We start from the raw sequence: 16,107 nt of genomic DNA on the forward strand, positions 1-16,107 counted from the left end.
TGTAGCAATACTGTTTAATTATGTTTTTTTCAGGGCAAATAAAGTTTACTAAGTCATATCACAGGTTAAATAGGTTGTGTGATAACTGGCAACTGTTTACATCGAAAAAAATATTACTATAGCTCTGTTTTTGTTAAAAAAAATAGTCTGAATTCCAACGCACTGCTTACAAATGTGGTTTTGGAGCACAACTCATTTATTTGTAGCCTGCCTGTAATACTATCTTGAACTTTAAATTGCACCTTTTCTTGGAAGGCCTCAAAATATCTCCACGTGTAATATCACTGGGTCTTGTTTGTTTATACTCTGCCTTCTTTCAGAAATGATTTGAAACAGTTTATACATCTAACAGAATAATCATGCAATGTAAACAAGTAAAGAGATAGGACAAAGAAAAACTGTAAGTAAAAGCGGGATCCAAGCCTGGAAGAGGGTGGGGCCAGGGGGGCCAGCACACATTTACAGATGGTAACTGCCAGCTGAGTCGCCAAAGGGGACCTTGAAAGGATACCGGGCACTTGCACTGAAGACTCTCTCTCCTTTGGAGTCTCTTCTGAATTGCTGTTTGAGATTGAATCCATATATGCTTGGAAATTGGACAAGTAGATGAAAGGGTTGGCATTCTTTCAAGAAAACTCAGAAGGCTTTTGAAAATGATCCCTAAAACATACAAAAGTCATATATACCTGGAGGTGCAAAACTGACTTCACGGTGGCCCACAGCAAAATCTGAGAGCTTATCTCAATAAACCACTGGGGGTTTTCTCTAACGCATAAGTTTTTGGTTTCTTTAGTCCCTCAAATTTTATTGTACAAACCTGACAAAGATCATGAGGGACCAAAAGACTTCTCAGAGTATCTCCAGGAAGGTAACATAGATAAGCAATAATATGAGGGACACCTGGGTGGCTCAGTTTGTTAAGCGTCTGCCTTCTGCTCAGGTCATGATCCCAGGGTCCTGGGATGGACCCTGCATCTGGCTCCCTCCTCAGCGGGAAACCTGCTTCTCCCTCTCCCTTGGCCTGCCTCTCTCCCTGCTTGTGCATTCTCTCTCTTTCTCTCTCTGTCAAATAAATAAATAAAATATTTTTTAAAAACCCCAATAATATGAATTATAATGATACTGTGGAATATTTAACTTTGGGTAATATATTATAATGCCGAAGGTTCCAGAAAGAATTAATTTCTAAAAGTATTAGCAAGGAGCTCAAAATGTAGCTTGCTACATAGGATTTTTGGAAATCAAATGCCTAAGCTTAAGAGGTAATCTGCAAAACCAGTTTCATTTTTAAATAGCGTAATTCTTTCCAACAAAGATGATGAGAGCAATTGTCCTTTGTATCATTTTTACAAGTAAAGAGATGATGTGGTATACCATATGTAAATAATATAATGTTATTTAATCTTAAAGTAAATTATCTTGTGAATTAGAATAAGACAATTCATTGTTCCCATTTTACAAAGACACAACAGGACAGATAAAGAAAGAAACTGCAGTGAAAGTGAAGCCAAAGATGGAGGGTGTCGTGCTAGGCATGCGGTATACATTACCTACTATTTGCTGACTGGTTGGTTGTTTCATGGCTACATGTGTAACAGCTAAATCAAACCGGCCAGTAGGTTTAAAGAACTCAGCTTTTTTATATGCATAATCACAAATCTCATAGTGACAGAAATTTAAAATATTGGTGTCTTCCATTTTCATAGCTATCCTCATATAGCAGTCACTGAAACCTAAATAGCTGTCAGTCAGAAGGTCTTAATGAATTTTGAGTGTTAAATTAAAGAGAGTAAGTTTCTAAAATGAGCCACACATGTATACCCTCCGTCCCTTGGCACCTTTCAGGGTCACTTTAGAATTTGCTCTGCCGAATTAATTATCGACATAACAGGTGATGAACTTTTATAATATGCATAACGTTCCTTAGCTTTTAAAATATATTTCACATTGTAACAAATAAGAACATTTAACCTAATCGTATTTTTGTAATATGACCCCAAGATTCCCATGAAAAACTGTTTTGACAAATTAAAAAATAATTCTTTTTCTTACTTTTGCCCAAATATATTGGGACTCATTATCCATATAAAATATAATAAATTCTTAAATATATCTTAAAAATATATCTTAATTTGCCTATCTTAATTCCTTCCTTTTTCCTTTTTCTTCATTAAACCTACAAAAGTGGAAACCAATTACCCTGATGAAAAAACGCTATATTTAAATTTCAGAATACTACATAAACAATGACCCTCCCCCTCCAAACAACAACAAAAAACCCAGTGGAATTAGAATAGTTAATAGTTCAATTTTTCAACTGTACTGAAGCAAATTCTATTTAAGATGTATTTCTGAATAATCGATAAAGCTGTTTTCAAATAAAACATTCATTTGGAGATAGAGAAAACATTAAAGATCAGTATGTTTTATATAAGCAGTTTTTCTTTTTTAAATTTCCATGCAAAATAGTGCAAACACAAATGTTTCTACTGAAAGTAGATGATAGAATATTGACTGACACTGTTTTGTAGCTAGATATTTGTGTTATTATAATTAAAAGGTCTAAATCTTTATTTGGGGAAAAATTCATTGTGAGTATAATCAATCAACCAATATTTATTGACCATCTGTTATAGTCTTAATACTAAACAAGTGTGGTTTTTTTTGGCTTGGGGATGGAGAGATATTGAAGGAATAGAAAATATGGGGTCTGTTTTTAAGAGAAGTAAAAACCTAGGTTTTTATTTGCAACCCTATATAAACTGGTACTCAACTCTTTAAAACCATTATCAAGAAAACACAATCCCTCTCAGAATAAAAGAGAAACCAAAAGAGATAGAACACCAAAGATCTCGGAGGTGTTCTGAATAGTTAATAAATATTAGGATCTGACTGAGATGTGATTAAAACCAAGTGTAGAAAGGGTCTACATTCATTGAAGTGATAGTTGTCACATTGCCACAAAATGGTAATTCACCTTGGAAAATAACTCTCCATTAGGAAAGGTCTAAGTCAGTTAGTTAGATATGGTTACACAACTCTTTCTTTCAATGCTAAAAGCAGAACCACAGCTCCTGTTTTTCTTTTCCGCGAAAGGAGGTGAAAATTTGACAGCTCAAAATGAAGCAAAAACTCAAGATAAAACAGACACCATTTTGTGCCCACTCAGTCTTCTTTCCAGGGTCATACATGTGTAAGTAGCTGTTTGTTTATAGTCAAGACCTTCTGTGGGTAAATCTGGCAGGGTATCAAAGACATTTAGCATAGATATTTCATTTTCAATGCATGTGTCTATTTTTTCCCCTGTTGATGAACCAAATATAACACATGCAGATGATTTTTAGGAATTTATTTTAAATCATAAGTATTCTTTTTTTTTTCTTTTTCTGAATGTTCACAGTAGCTAGAGACAAGTATTTGCTTACCACTTCCCTCCCATCATAACATTGAATGGTTAGATGAAATGAAACAAAATTTTCAATGTGTTTCCCTCCTCTAATATGTCTATGTGTTCATTAATCAATTAATTAATAATACATCTATCAATTTATCTACTAACCATCTATTAACCATCTATTTGTACAACCCATGGTATAGTGTTTGAGAATATGGGCTTTGAATTCCATTAAACCTGACTTTGAAGGCAGCGTCTAACTTGTTATAAACTGAATGGCTTTAGTTACATTAATTACCTTTCCTAGTCTAATTATCTTATCAGTTAAACCAGGCAGTGGAAATATTTATTTTATTAGGTAAGTGAATGATTTATGAAGATGAATTATGAATTTTGAAGATTAAATGAGATAACTCATGCAAAGGGCTTAGCACATTGTTTGGCATACAGTAAATGCTCAATAAAATATAAGAATTACTCTTATTCTTTAATAACAATAATCATTTTCAGAATAATAGGTCATAAACATGAGGTAGAGATCAAAGATCTTAGTTTAATATCCTTAGCAATATTTCATTCATTTATGAGAAAATGATTTTAATTAGGTCTAGGCAAAACCAAGAGGTAGTAAATTTTTCCTTGGTTTTTCAGCTTCCCATTTCTGATATTTTCATAATAATGATACTGTTTTTTTCTCTTTTCCTAATCAGAATAACATGTTTTCCTAGTGTGATTTCCCTTCAGTAGCAAAATACTTATATTTATAGTTTATTAAGATGTGAGGTCAATACATTATCTCCCTATAACATAGTTTGGTAGAGTTTTTTGTTTGTGCTGATTTTGTTTTGAAATGCTGTCTTGACCCAATTGGAGGTCCTAACTAGAAGACAGTCAGTTCCTTCAATCAACTGATTAAGTTCAGAACCCAACAACTTCCCTTCTGGGGCTCCCACACACCAAGACCACTCTGCAGGACCATTAATTGCCCCAGGACCAGGGAACAGATAAGTAAGGGACAGGTCCTATGCTCCAGGTGTCAGAAAATTGGTAAAATTAGCCAATCTAGAGGGAAGCTGAATTGATTAGAGCGATAGATAGATAGGCAGAGAGACAGACATTCAGACAGTGGTACAATGTCAATCCAAGTGTGATGGAAGTAACATACAGAGGACAGGTGTTATTTGTTTCTTGTTCAAAGAAAGAGGGGTAAAGTGGTTTCTGCATGTGCACAGAAATAATAACATGAATAAAGATGGAGTGGTGTTAAATGTGCAATGGAGGGTCTATATCTGGAAGGTGTAGTGTGAGACAAAGATGGACAGGTAGTGTGAGATCATACATGGGTTAATAAATTTGGCTGAGTTGTTTTTATTTTATCCTCTATGCAGACCAGTTCTCAACTGGAGGCAATTTTGCCCCTCAGGGGGACACTTGGTAATATCTGGAGACAAATATCTTGGCAATAGAGTGCCACTGTAGCTAGTGAGAAGGCAAGGATGCTGCTAAATATTCTAGGATGAACAGGACAGCATCCTCACCACCAAAAAAAAAAAGATTTTCCAGCCAAAATGTCAGTTGTCCAAGATTGAAATCCTGGACTGTACCAGTGGTCTCCAAAAATAGGATGCTTGACCCTGCCAGGTAATACAAGATAGCACATTAGGGTGAAAAATCAAATATTAATATTTTACAGTTATTTTATCTCATTTAAAGAAATGTTTGAAAATATGTTTTGTAGCACACAAAGTCTATATTTACATTATAGAACTAGTAAATTATCTATATGTACATTTGTAGGAGTACCTGTTCAACATTTTTTACTAATGGAGTACATAGCCCCAAAATTTGTAGACCCCTGCTGTCAAAAATAGGAAATCATTAAAAATTTACATGGGTAGGTTATAGAAAATTAAATGTGCTGGTTATGTGGGGAAAGAATGAAGACAAAGATTGGAAGCATGGAGAAGAATTAGGCACCTATTGCTATATACTAGGCAAGAAATGAAAAGTGCATGACTTATGACATTGTCATTGGAGATTACATAAGGAGATCATTCCAGACACATTTTTTTGTAGTAGAAACTAAAGTTTCCAAGTTAGACACATTCATTGTTCTTTCTGCCTCATATTCTAGTTGATAATATGCAGGTATCTCAAGAGAAAGTGTGAGAAAATCCAGTGGATATCTTTTATTTGAGAGGAGTGTAATAAATATGTTTGGATCATTGTCATTTTGATTTTGTAGTTCCTCTGAAAATTCAGGTAAACAGATGAAGATTTGGAGGCTACTTAACTGCTTCATAAAGGTAAAGTTGAAAGGTTGGTTTTGAGGAGGTGACCACAAAGACCAATGTTGTTAGTAATAACATATTCGAAATGTTGTGAATTCTCTTGTTTGTATAGTTTTCTTTAATTCTCCATACAGTAACCAAGAGAAAGAAAGATTATGGATTAATGCAGAGCTGAGTATTGAAAAGATTGGTAGGGGTAAGAATATAAGGTTTAGAAAGGAAGACTGCAGTAGAAAAAGATTAATAGACATGATTTCAGGCTATAGTATGTAGGGGGAAAGTGAAGGGAGATTACTTTAATTGAGTAAAGAGAACATGGAAGGTTTGTGGACAAGGCCTTGGTGACAGTGAAGAGTAGTTCCAGTTGGATTCATGGAATGGGAAGAATGGAAAAATTAAGGATTGTGGTCTAAGATACAATTTCTGGGTTTACAAAATTTAGTTTTAAAAATTATTTCCATAGGACTATATAGAAGACTCTCATATATATCAACATACACACACAAAAATAGCCTATGAAAGAAATTTGGAAAATAAATGGCTCATTACAAAGAATGAGTAGAAAAAATAATGAAAGGGAATGTAATATTTGGTCTTAATAAATGTCATCTTCTCCTAAATTTTCCTGTTCCTACACAGTTTAAGAAGTAATAAGTATGTTTCATCTGGCCTTCCAGATCTCTCAGTATATTAAAAAAAAAAAAAATTCTTTAAGACGAATCCTGCAACTGTATTTTCTCAAATAGAGATAGAATAAAAGAGAGGGATGGGGGAGAGAGAGAAATTCATCATAGACACATTTGCTGAAAAAGTCTGGCAGATGAACAAAACATGATTTTTTGAGAGGTTCTGTAATGGATAGTTCTTTTTCTCACTTATGTACTTATGTGAAACTAGGAAAGATAGTAAAGTGCAAAAAAAAAAATCTACCAACTGAAAAAAAATTACAAAATCTTAGCAGCTTTGACTGTAGTAACTTATAGTTAAGTTATCCAAATGCACTTAAGGCTGCCTTTTTTATTTCCTTTCATTTTGACACCATAATATAATGTTTCATTTCTCAAAATCAGGATGCGAATCAGGTAGATACAGTTAAATTGATAAATTCTACATCTGTGATTTTCTCTTCAGCAGTAAAAATAATGTCATATCTTAAGGTCAAAGATTATTAACCACAAAACATTAAAACTGCTGAGTTTAAAATATTTGTTCTATCTCCTAGAGGAAGAGTCCAAAAAGCACAGTTGAAATTTCACATTTTCTTCTCACACAGTTGTTGGGCTACAGTTTTATTTTTTAAGCATAATTAAACAAATATGCCCACTTTAAGGAGATTTTATAAACCGTTCAATTCAGTTTAGATTAACAAGACATTGAAATCCATAATAAAATATGTTGTTGAACTCCTGTTGTACTTAGTAATTTCTTCATAGCTTTTTGCATGTTTGATGTATTTCCCTCACATTATTTTGGAAGGGGAAGTATAGAAAAAATGGGTTTTGATGCTAACAAATGCACTAAAATCCTAGTTTCCCAAGATGGCATATCGAAAACATATCTTCTTAATAATCTTTACTTATAATCATTTAGAAACTGTGGAAACTCTAGTGAGGCACATCACTATCATTAGAATAGAAAGTTTGCAGGATCCTGTTCATCCACAGAGTTTATTCTTTTAGTCTTGCTCCCCCAAATTGCTACTCACAATTTACTTTCAAGGCTATGTTCCCTAAACTATTTTTATGATTGTCAAGGACCAGTTGTTCTGATATTCAAACTGTGCTGTTTTCACATTGCTCCATTAAGAAGAGGTTTCCTAGGGACTAAGGAATCTGTTTGTTTTATTAGATCCCTTGTGTTTGTGGTGTTTCTTATAATGAGATGGCTAGGATTATGATAAGAATCCAGAGCCTTCTTGTTGGGATAGAGGTTGCCTCTCCATGATGGACAAAATCCTTAAGTGTCTCTGACATGCTCTCTGGCTATAAACAAAACACAGAATAAGACTTTGAGGCGGTTGAACTAAAGAACTCTCTAGAGTGTTCATCCCACTTCTGGCTCTGTCCTATGAGGATGACTCTTGCATGGCAGCCCCAGAGTAACCTGGATACCTGTGCTAGATTATTAATCCTAATTTTCAAACCAAAATCAAAACCAAGAAATGAAAGCTATATCAACGAATTATAATCTAGTTAGATTCTGATATTACAGCCCAAAGGACAAAGCAAAGGATTCTCCTTAACAGATTAGAAATACTGAAACGCAGTTTATGCACAGGAAAAAGGAAGGAAATCAGAGGATGAAAAGGTTCTTGGAGATTTCTAGATAAAAAGGTTGAGAGTGGGAGAGACTTTGCACTTCTTTTACACGGGTGAAATATAGTATTAGCTTGTTAGACTCCAGAACCAGAGTGAACCAGAACAGCCCATGGCAGTTAGTGTTGCAAGTGGTGACCTCAAACAGCCACTCTTCCGGGTCTTCATTGGGAGAGGTTGATGGATACTTGGGAAATACTGCTTTACAATTTATCTTTCCCCTCTCCCTTATATATATATATCAAAAAGCACCATGAGATACATATGAAATGATGAAAAAGCATTGTGCAGTTAGCAAAACAAATGTGTGGCCTTCAAGAGTTAAACTAGATTTAAGAACGGTATGGTTGAATGAACCAGTCATCTTGGCTGGTTCCTAAAATAGGAAACTGAATACATGACAATCTCTGAAAATGCTGAATTCAATATCTGGTTTGGTAAAAGACTTGGCCTTTTTAATTGCAGGAAAGCGTGTAAATCTTAATCTGTGCATGAAGGAAAAAAGAAAGAAAAACTCCATGGAAAAATATGCAAGAACAACATCACACATAAATGCTGAATAACAGCAACAAGGGCAGTATTAGTGCCAAGTAAAACTATTTATTGTTTTGTCAATTAGTTTAATGTCAAGATTGAATCATTTCAAACACTCATAAAACATGGCTTTACTAATCGCTATCAAGTATGGCCCAGTCCAGGAGAATCCATAGGTCTCCCCATTTCCCAGACCAGGATTACACAGAATTCTGAAAATTCTTTCTACAAATGTCCATAAGCAGATAAACAGCACTCAACAAACATTTGCAGAGTTTTTATGGCTTCATTTTCCTCACTCTTGCTTCATATTCCTATACTCCTCATAGTAGCAGGGAGTATAACCTGCTGCTTACAACAGTGCTAAAGAGCAAGAGCAGATCTCTAATTTAAGGCCATGAAACAGGGATGCCTGGGTGGCTCATTCAGTTAAGCATGGTCTTTGGGTCAGGTCATGATCCTGGGATCCAGCCCCATGTTTAGCTCCCTGCTCAGCAGGAAGTCTGCTGCTTCTTCTCCATCTGAATTTCCCCCCTGCCTGTGCTTTCTCTCTGGCTCCTTCTCTCTCAGATACATTAAAAAAAAAAAAAAAAGGAACTTTATAAAATAAATAAAGTAATGAAACCTAGTATGCCTAGAGCAACATTTTAGCTGCTTTTTTTTTTTCTTTTAAAAAGGGTTTTCTTAACATCCAGATTAAGGAATTTGGGCACCTGAGTTCTTTTGCTTTTGGACTCATCTAAGAGATGTTTTCTATCTATCGCTTAAACAAACACCTTAAGCAATTTTTTTCTTAACCTCATCTGAATGCTAGGAGGAAGTTTATTATCGTTTCTAATGTGTCAGAGAAAATGTTGTATAATAACTGGTGTCTGACCATGCATGAGAGGCCCTTTTTATCTCCTAGGGAATAAAAACCCAGACAGTGCTACATGGAAAAGGTAAATTGCCCATCATTTCGTTTCTGAGAATTGTTTGGGAGAGGTTTAGATCATTTGGGAAAGCCCACTAAAATGGAAAAAAAAAAAAAAGAGGAAATAGTCTGTCATTTAAATCTAGCATCCCTACACACAAATTCTATCATTTGGTCAAGTTCAGTTTCCTTTTCCACAAAGCTATGGATAGTAATATATATTTCTGTTAGTAAAATAGTATATGTGAATGCACTCAGTAATAGCTTGAGCCATAAAAAAAATCACAAGTTCTGAAGAACAAAATGGTCAAATATCTGCAAATTCATATGGTTGCTAGCACATAGCAGAGAGTCAAAATTGATCAGATGAAAATCCATAATATTTTCTCCTTTCTTCTTTTGCCTTTTGTTTTCTTCTCAAAAATTTGCATATGAAATACTTGCATACTTGAATATAAAATATTCTTTTAAAACTCCTTATCTTTCCACTAAGTATAATATCTGGTTAAAGCATACCTCATTGAATATACGTGGAAGTATAGCAATGATTAAATAAGTCACCTACAGTTTGTCTCTTATCCAAACTCGCTGAGATGGATCCACTGATATTCGTGCTGGCTAATATTTTCTAATAATCTGCAGAGTTTTTTTCTCCTTTTGTTATGTTTGGAAAATATGAGCATTAGATAGCATGACTGTGTGTTCAGACTGCCAAATGCCAATAGGAGCAGACTGCACAGCAAGAGAAGTGCTTTTGTTTGACAATGTGTTATACACTATTGATAATGATTTCGAAATTGAAGTTGGTACTCTTGCCTTTTGCTCAGTGATATGAAGTTTTTAAATTGTCTTTATTTCAATTAAAGAGCAATGGTTAGTGCTGTTGTTTATGTTCATCCGCCTGTCAGTGTATGTGTGTAATTATAACATGTAAGGTTTTAGTCTCCCAAATGCTTTTGAATTGTGTCCAGGACAACATATTTCTGAAGGTATTTGCATTTATTCACCAGAGACTATTCATGATGTTGCTTGTTTTCTTGATTAAATAGTGTTTACTCAGAGCCTCCTATCTCTCCTCTTCCCGATTCCTAAGCCAGGAACACTCATCATCATAGCCTGTGATAGATTCAGGATGGACCCACAGCACAGGACTTTGGGATTTTCTTCCTGGCAGCCTTTGACTAACATTAAGTAACTTAAATTTTTATTGCTCACATTATGCTTGAAAGAGAAATGTGGAAAGAAAAGAGTTGGGATTCTCACTTTCCACCAATATGCAAATTGCTTAGTGTACAAACGTCAGATTCTAAGAGTAAATGACTTTCATTTTCATCACAACAGCTCCTCTAGCTAATAAGTGATGATAATTGTACTTGTCTCATGCTTGAAACCAATGCTGAAGGTCATGCAAAAGGCTACAGAGAAACAGGTAAAGAAAGATTATTGATTCAATTGTGTGTTTGTATTTGTGTGCATTTGTCAGCCTTCAGGACAAAAGCGGGACATCCAGCCTTGATCCAGACCAAATGTCATTTCAAGTTCCTAAGAATGGATTCACATGGTCTACACTGTTCTAATGAAATGGCATATACATATTAGAAGACCTCTAATATCCCTGCCTCGGGATCTGACAGAAGAATCCTGGCATAAATAAGTGGTTAATAATTGAGGATTGCTAAGGATCTAGCAAGGATATTAGGGCTTCACTATTTAAGTTTTGTTTTCTTCTTTCTGTAAAAGACAACTTAAAATATATGTACTTCATGGGGCTATTAGCTGAGGAAAAAATGCATACCCAATAAAGGAGAACTTTTTATAGGAGAGCTTACTAACTGGATGCTCATTTCCGTTTACCACACTCAGACCTTTGTCACTGGAGAGGCACATGATATGGTTCTCGCTGATAAGAAGTGCCTGAAGAGGAGTCCATTTTTGTTTCATTCTACCATAAAATAAAAACAAAGTACAGGAAGACAAATCTTATTGCTCTGGCCCTGTCCCACTTCCTTTCCATGAGGTTAGCAGTATAGAGCCCGGAAGTGGAACAGCCAGTATGTAACCCTAAGAACAAAAGTCACATCCTGAGAATGATGAAGTAGAAAGCTAGAAGGAGCCTAGGTCCTTGATGGCATCATCTGGCCACTGTGCCATCCCTGGACTGTAGTTCTTGGGAATTCTTGTTGTTGAACGTAAAAAAGTTCCTCAGTTGAGCTATTGTGGATCAGATTTTCAATTTCTGGTAGCTGAAAATATTTCTACTGAAACAGCCCCCCACCACTCCATGCCCTACCCTAGTGATTTTTAGACTTTCATGTATACCAGAGTTACCTGAAGGTCTTGCTAAAACATGGTTTACTGGGTCCATAGTAGGTCTGTGATGGCATCTGAGAATTGCTCTTCTAACAAGTTTTCAGATGACGCTGACGCTGATGGTCCAGACATCACACTTTGAGAACCATTGCTCAGAAGAATGATTTTTCTAAAATACAAATTTTAATGAAAATCATTGCTTAAAATACATTAATACTACACCAAGACCCTTCAGAGCAAAAGCTAAGCTCCCTGCAAAGACATCTAGATCTGTTTCTCCATCTTTGCCTTTCGTATTTCTTCCATGTTGACCCGAAGTTCCTGACACACTCAGTTGTCTGTGGTTCGCAGATAACAACCTATTACTTTCTGTAGCCACTTTCTAGTAAAATTTTCTCTCTGCCTAGAATTTTCTCCCTTATTATTTTCTTGACTATTCTTACTAATCCTTCAAGAGTTGGTCTTCACTAGGCTAAGTCCCTGAGTTGAATACCCTATACTATGAAACAATTATTTATTTACTTTTCAGTCTTGTTCATGTGATTTTCTTGGAGTGCAGTCTATGGCATTCAGGCATCCCCCCCACCTCACAGCCCCCACCACCCTAGTGCCCAGCATAGGTGCTGAAACATAGGAAAGAGTACAAAGGCTTGCTGAGTGAAAAACTATTTGCTGAAGCATCAACAATGCTATGTGTTTATGATATAGTTCCTTTTATTCCCTCGGGCTGTAACAGAACCTCCCTCTTTCTGTATAGATCTGTTTATTGTTTATAAAATATACAATTTAATACTTTATTATAATCACTTTCATCACTGTGTAAAAATAAATTTGATGAGTGACCTTTGAACATAGTCCTTTGCAAGGGACAAAGCCCTTATTTTATCTTTCTCCTTTTTTTTTTTCAGTGCAACAGAAATTGAAACCAGAAAATTCTCACAGAACAGATGCCCTTGCAATTGAAAAGCACTCCCTCTAATAATGCTTGGCATAATTTTTGTTAGGTTTGTATCTCTGGTATAATTACATGATGATTTTAATGGAAATTATAAAGAAGTATTTTACAAAGGAACAGAATATTTTATGTGTAGTTATATGTAAATTTACTCTTATAAATATGCAAGCTTTCTTTCTCACATGGGTATTTGCTTAAGGATCTCTCTGATAAATGCAAACAAGACTCATATTATTTATTAGAAGATTGCTGAGATATATAACAGTAATTGTCATACCACTCTGTAGAATTCACTTCCAGAATCTGCTGTTGTTCCTATTGACTGATAATGCACAGTAAAAATTGCCACATTTAAAAATTCTGTTGAGATATTAAAATATCTAAGTTTTTATTTTCTTCAGATGCATAAATCATTTTTATATGCATGTTGTTATTTACCAAGCCAATCTGGCTTTCAAATGAGGCAATAGCTCTAGTTTGTACAGTATGATTTCTGAAGGTATCATTCATATCAGTGTTAATTCAATAATAGATAAGAGAAAAATACTAAAAGATAAAGGAAGTTTAATCTTTGGAACCTGGTATTATATGATACAATATATCATAAGATGAATGCTTCACTACTGGCTATGTTTTCCCAATATAAGTCTGAGGTACAAATAACACTAGTGCCCATTTCACAAGAAGATATACAAGATTATTCTTTCCTCTTAAAAGCTTAATAGCAGCACTTCTACAAGAAAATTAAAAAACAAAAAAAATCTTGAGTTCAGTTCACTTCAATTAATATAACAAGCACTTGTTAAGAGACTTCTACTTCATTAGGACTGTTTAGAGGGAAGCACATGAATGCATAGATGCATAAAGACATATGGGTAAACACTAAAATTATTTTGCAATGCTTGGTATTTTAAGCCAACTACAGAAGAGCAGTGGCTTGGTTTCAGCCATGGCAGGTGTCCATTGCTTATTTCCTACTTTTCCTGTGCATCAAAATGTTTGATTATTGAAGAGATGCTCTTGTTTTCTAGGTAAAAATAAGAAAAAGCCCTGATGGGTTCTTAAAGTTCATACTTACATATTGTCATAAAGACTACCTTTAAATCACTTAAATTCTGAGGTATGGTCAGAAAATGTTAGGAGGTTAAGTACATGTCAAGATATATAAATCATGTATTGTTGAATTCTCTAAGACAGACATACTGTCTCCCTCTTTCTTCACTTAATGGCATGATATCATTTTGGAATAATCAGGTTGCACATTAACACTAAGGAAGAGGAAATTCCAAATGCCTTCATGGGCTGGTTGGCACCATCTCTTTATGTCAAATAAATCTCAACCAAGAATCAGAGTCCTCTCTAGGGTAGGGCCAATAGAGGAAGTTCCTCCAGACCTACCTCTGGTTTGTGTTTTCTCATGCAAGTAGCTACTAGGGAAGTGTGAGAAAAGTATGTAAGCACTTTGTCTAGGGGAACCCATGGCTTTAAAAACATTTATAAATCTTTCCCAATTACCAAGCAAATGAGATGGTTTTGCTGTCTGTCTCAGGTTACTAAACTTGTATGTGGCATTTATATGACTTATTTCACCAGTTATTTTAAACCTGATTTGTATTTTTATGAGCGTGGATGGCACCAACACCTGGTGCTCAGCCAACTTCCTGCCTTCCTGCATGCAGACCTTCTCCACTGACTGGGCTCTGACAATTCAGTGTGATTTGCACCATCTGGGAGTCACTCCCTCTACACTACACATTTGATCCACACACCCTACGCTGGACTACCACAGCCCCCAAATCGACTCTTCACCCTTGGACCTCCCTAATGGCTTTTGGACTGAACTTTTTATGAAGGGAAATGAAAGAAAAAAAAGGAAAAACTTTTTGTTAAATCTTAATTGTTTTTACATATTAAAATCATTTATTAGTATTCAGAAGAGTTTTTTTGGTTTTTTTTTGGTTTTTTTGTTTGTTTGTTTTTTGAAATGGTCCTTTGAGGACGAGTCTCCTGCAGGAAGGTAGGCTTTGGTTTGTTCCACAGCTATAGCTTTAAAAACCAACAAAACAATGATCAGAGTTGGGATACACTAACAAGACAATATTATCTTTAGTTTCAGTCCCAATTTGGACCAAAGAGAAGCAGACAGAGTGAGGAACCTTGTTTCAATTAAACCATGCATATGATCAGAGAACACTCAGGAAAATAAAGACAAGGTCTAAACTATCAATAGAAGGGGTCAAACTTAGACTGTCCAGTTGTGATGGCCTAAATCTTGAGGTCCAGATAAATTCTAAACAGCTCTAGATGCTTCACATCCCACATATAGGAACTTTAATACCTTAATAATTGTTTTAGATGAAAGTACATAATACTTGAAAATATTTGAATTCTCTTCAAAGTGCATAGAAAATATTTTATCTTTAATTCTTTCTTTAAATGTTCTCTACTTCTGACAAACGCTCATGCAGATAGACTTCTTAATTATACAAACATTTATTGACTTTTCATTATGTGCTAATTAGGTAGATAAGTTCAGTGTAATCTGTCAAGTGCTATGAGTCAGATGAGAGAAGGATTCTCTGGATGTGCATATAATCACGCTTCATGGTCAGAAGAGGCTCCCTGGAGCCTATATCAGAGCACCACATTGAAGGGACTCAAGTGAAGATAGGGTCAGGAGGTACGGTAACTCAGAAGCTTGAGAAAACACGTTTGCAGAATCCTAAGTCATTCAGCCGATTGGCTCTTAGTATTTGAGGTGGGGGATTGTGAAAAGCAGTATTCTGAAGGTGTTCCCTCAAGATTTGTTTACCTTGGTTATTAAATCAAACACTGATGTAGGGACTGCTTGAAGGGACTTCGTAGATGTAATCAAGATTATGTGTTACTGAAAATGGAGAAATTATCTTGGGTTATTTGGTGGGACAAATCCAATCAACTGAGACATTCAAAGCAGGAAAATTTCTCCAACTGAAGTCAGACAGATGCACCAAGCAAAGAGAAAGTAGGGAAAGTAAGGCCTTGGATGCATGAGAAGTAGTTCACCCACTGTTGCTGGCTTTCAAGAAGAGAGACAACAGCAAGAAGATGTGGATAGCCTCCAAAAGCTGAAAATGACCCCTAGCTAAAGGCCACCAAGGAAATAAGGATCTCAGTTCTACAAATACAAGGAACTGAATTAAACTAATTTGAATGATCCTGGAAGCCAGTTCTTCTCAGATCCTCCCAATAAAAACCCAACTAGCTAAGACTTTATTTTCATCTTTGTGAAACCAGGAGCAGAGAGACCAGCATAATCAACCCAGACTTCAAATCTTCAGAAACGTGAGTTAATAAATTGGTGTTATTTTAAACCTCTAAATTGTGGTAATTTGTTATGGCAGCAATAGAAAACT

The 16,107-nt window shown here is 35.3% G+C and overlaps 1 long non-coding RNA gene across 2 annotated transcripts; it reads left to right on the top strand.

The window, feature by feature from the left end:
• Positions 1 to 321: 321 nt before the first annotated feature.
• Positions 322 to 14,589, top strand: LOC125103656 (uncharacterized). Of its 2 annotated transcripts, XR_007128463.1 has the most exons (4): positions 323 to 400; positions 3,097 to 3,193; positions 12,666 to 12,761; positions 14,392 to 14,589. It is a non-coding gene; the product is annotated as an uncharacterized LOC125103656 (long non-coding RNA). The 2 variants fall into 2 exon arrangements; XR_007128464.1 differs by lacking the exon at positions 3,097 to 3,193 and having other exon boundaries at positions 322 to 400.
• The last annotated feature ends 1,518 nt before the right edge of the window (positions 14,590 to 16,107 follow it).

This window comes from Lutra lutra, chromosome 7 (assembly GCF_902655055.1).
Source record: "Lutra lutra chromosome 7, mLutLut1.2, whole genome shotgun sequence".
In the NCBI taxonomy this organism is placed as follows: Eukaryota; Metazoa; Chordata; class Mammalia; order Carnivora; family Mustelidae; genus Lutra; species Lutra lutra.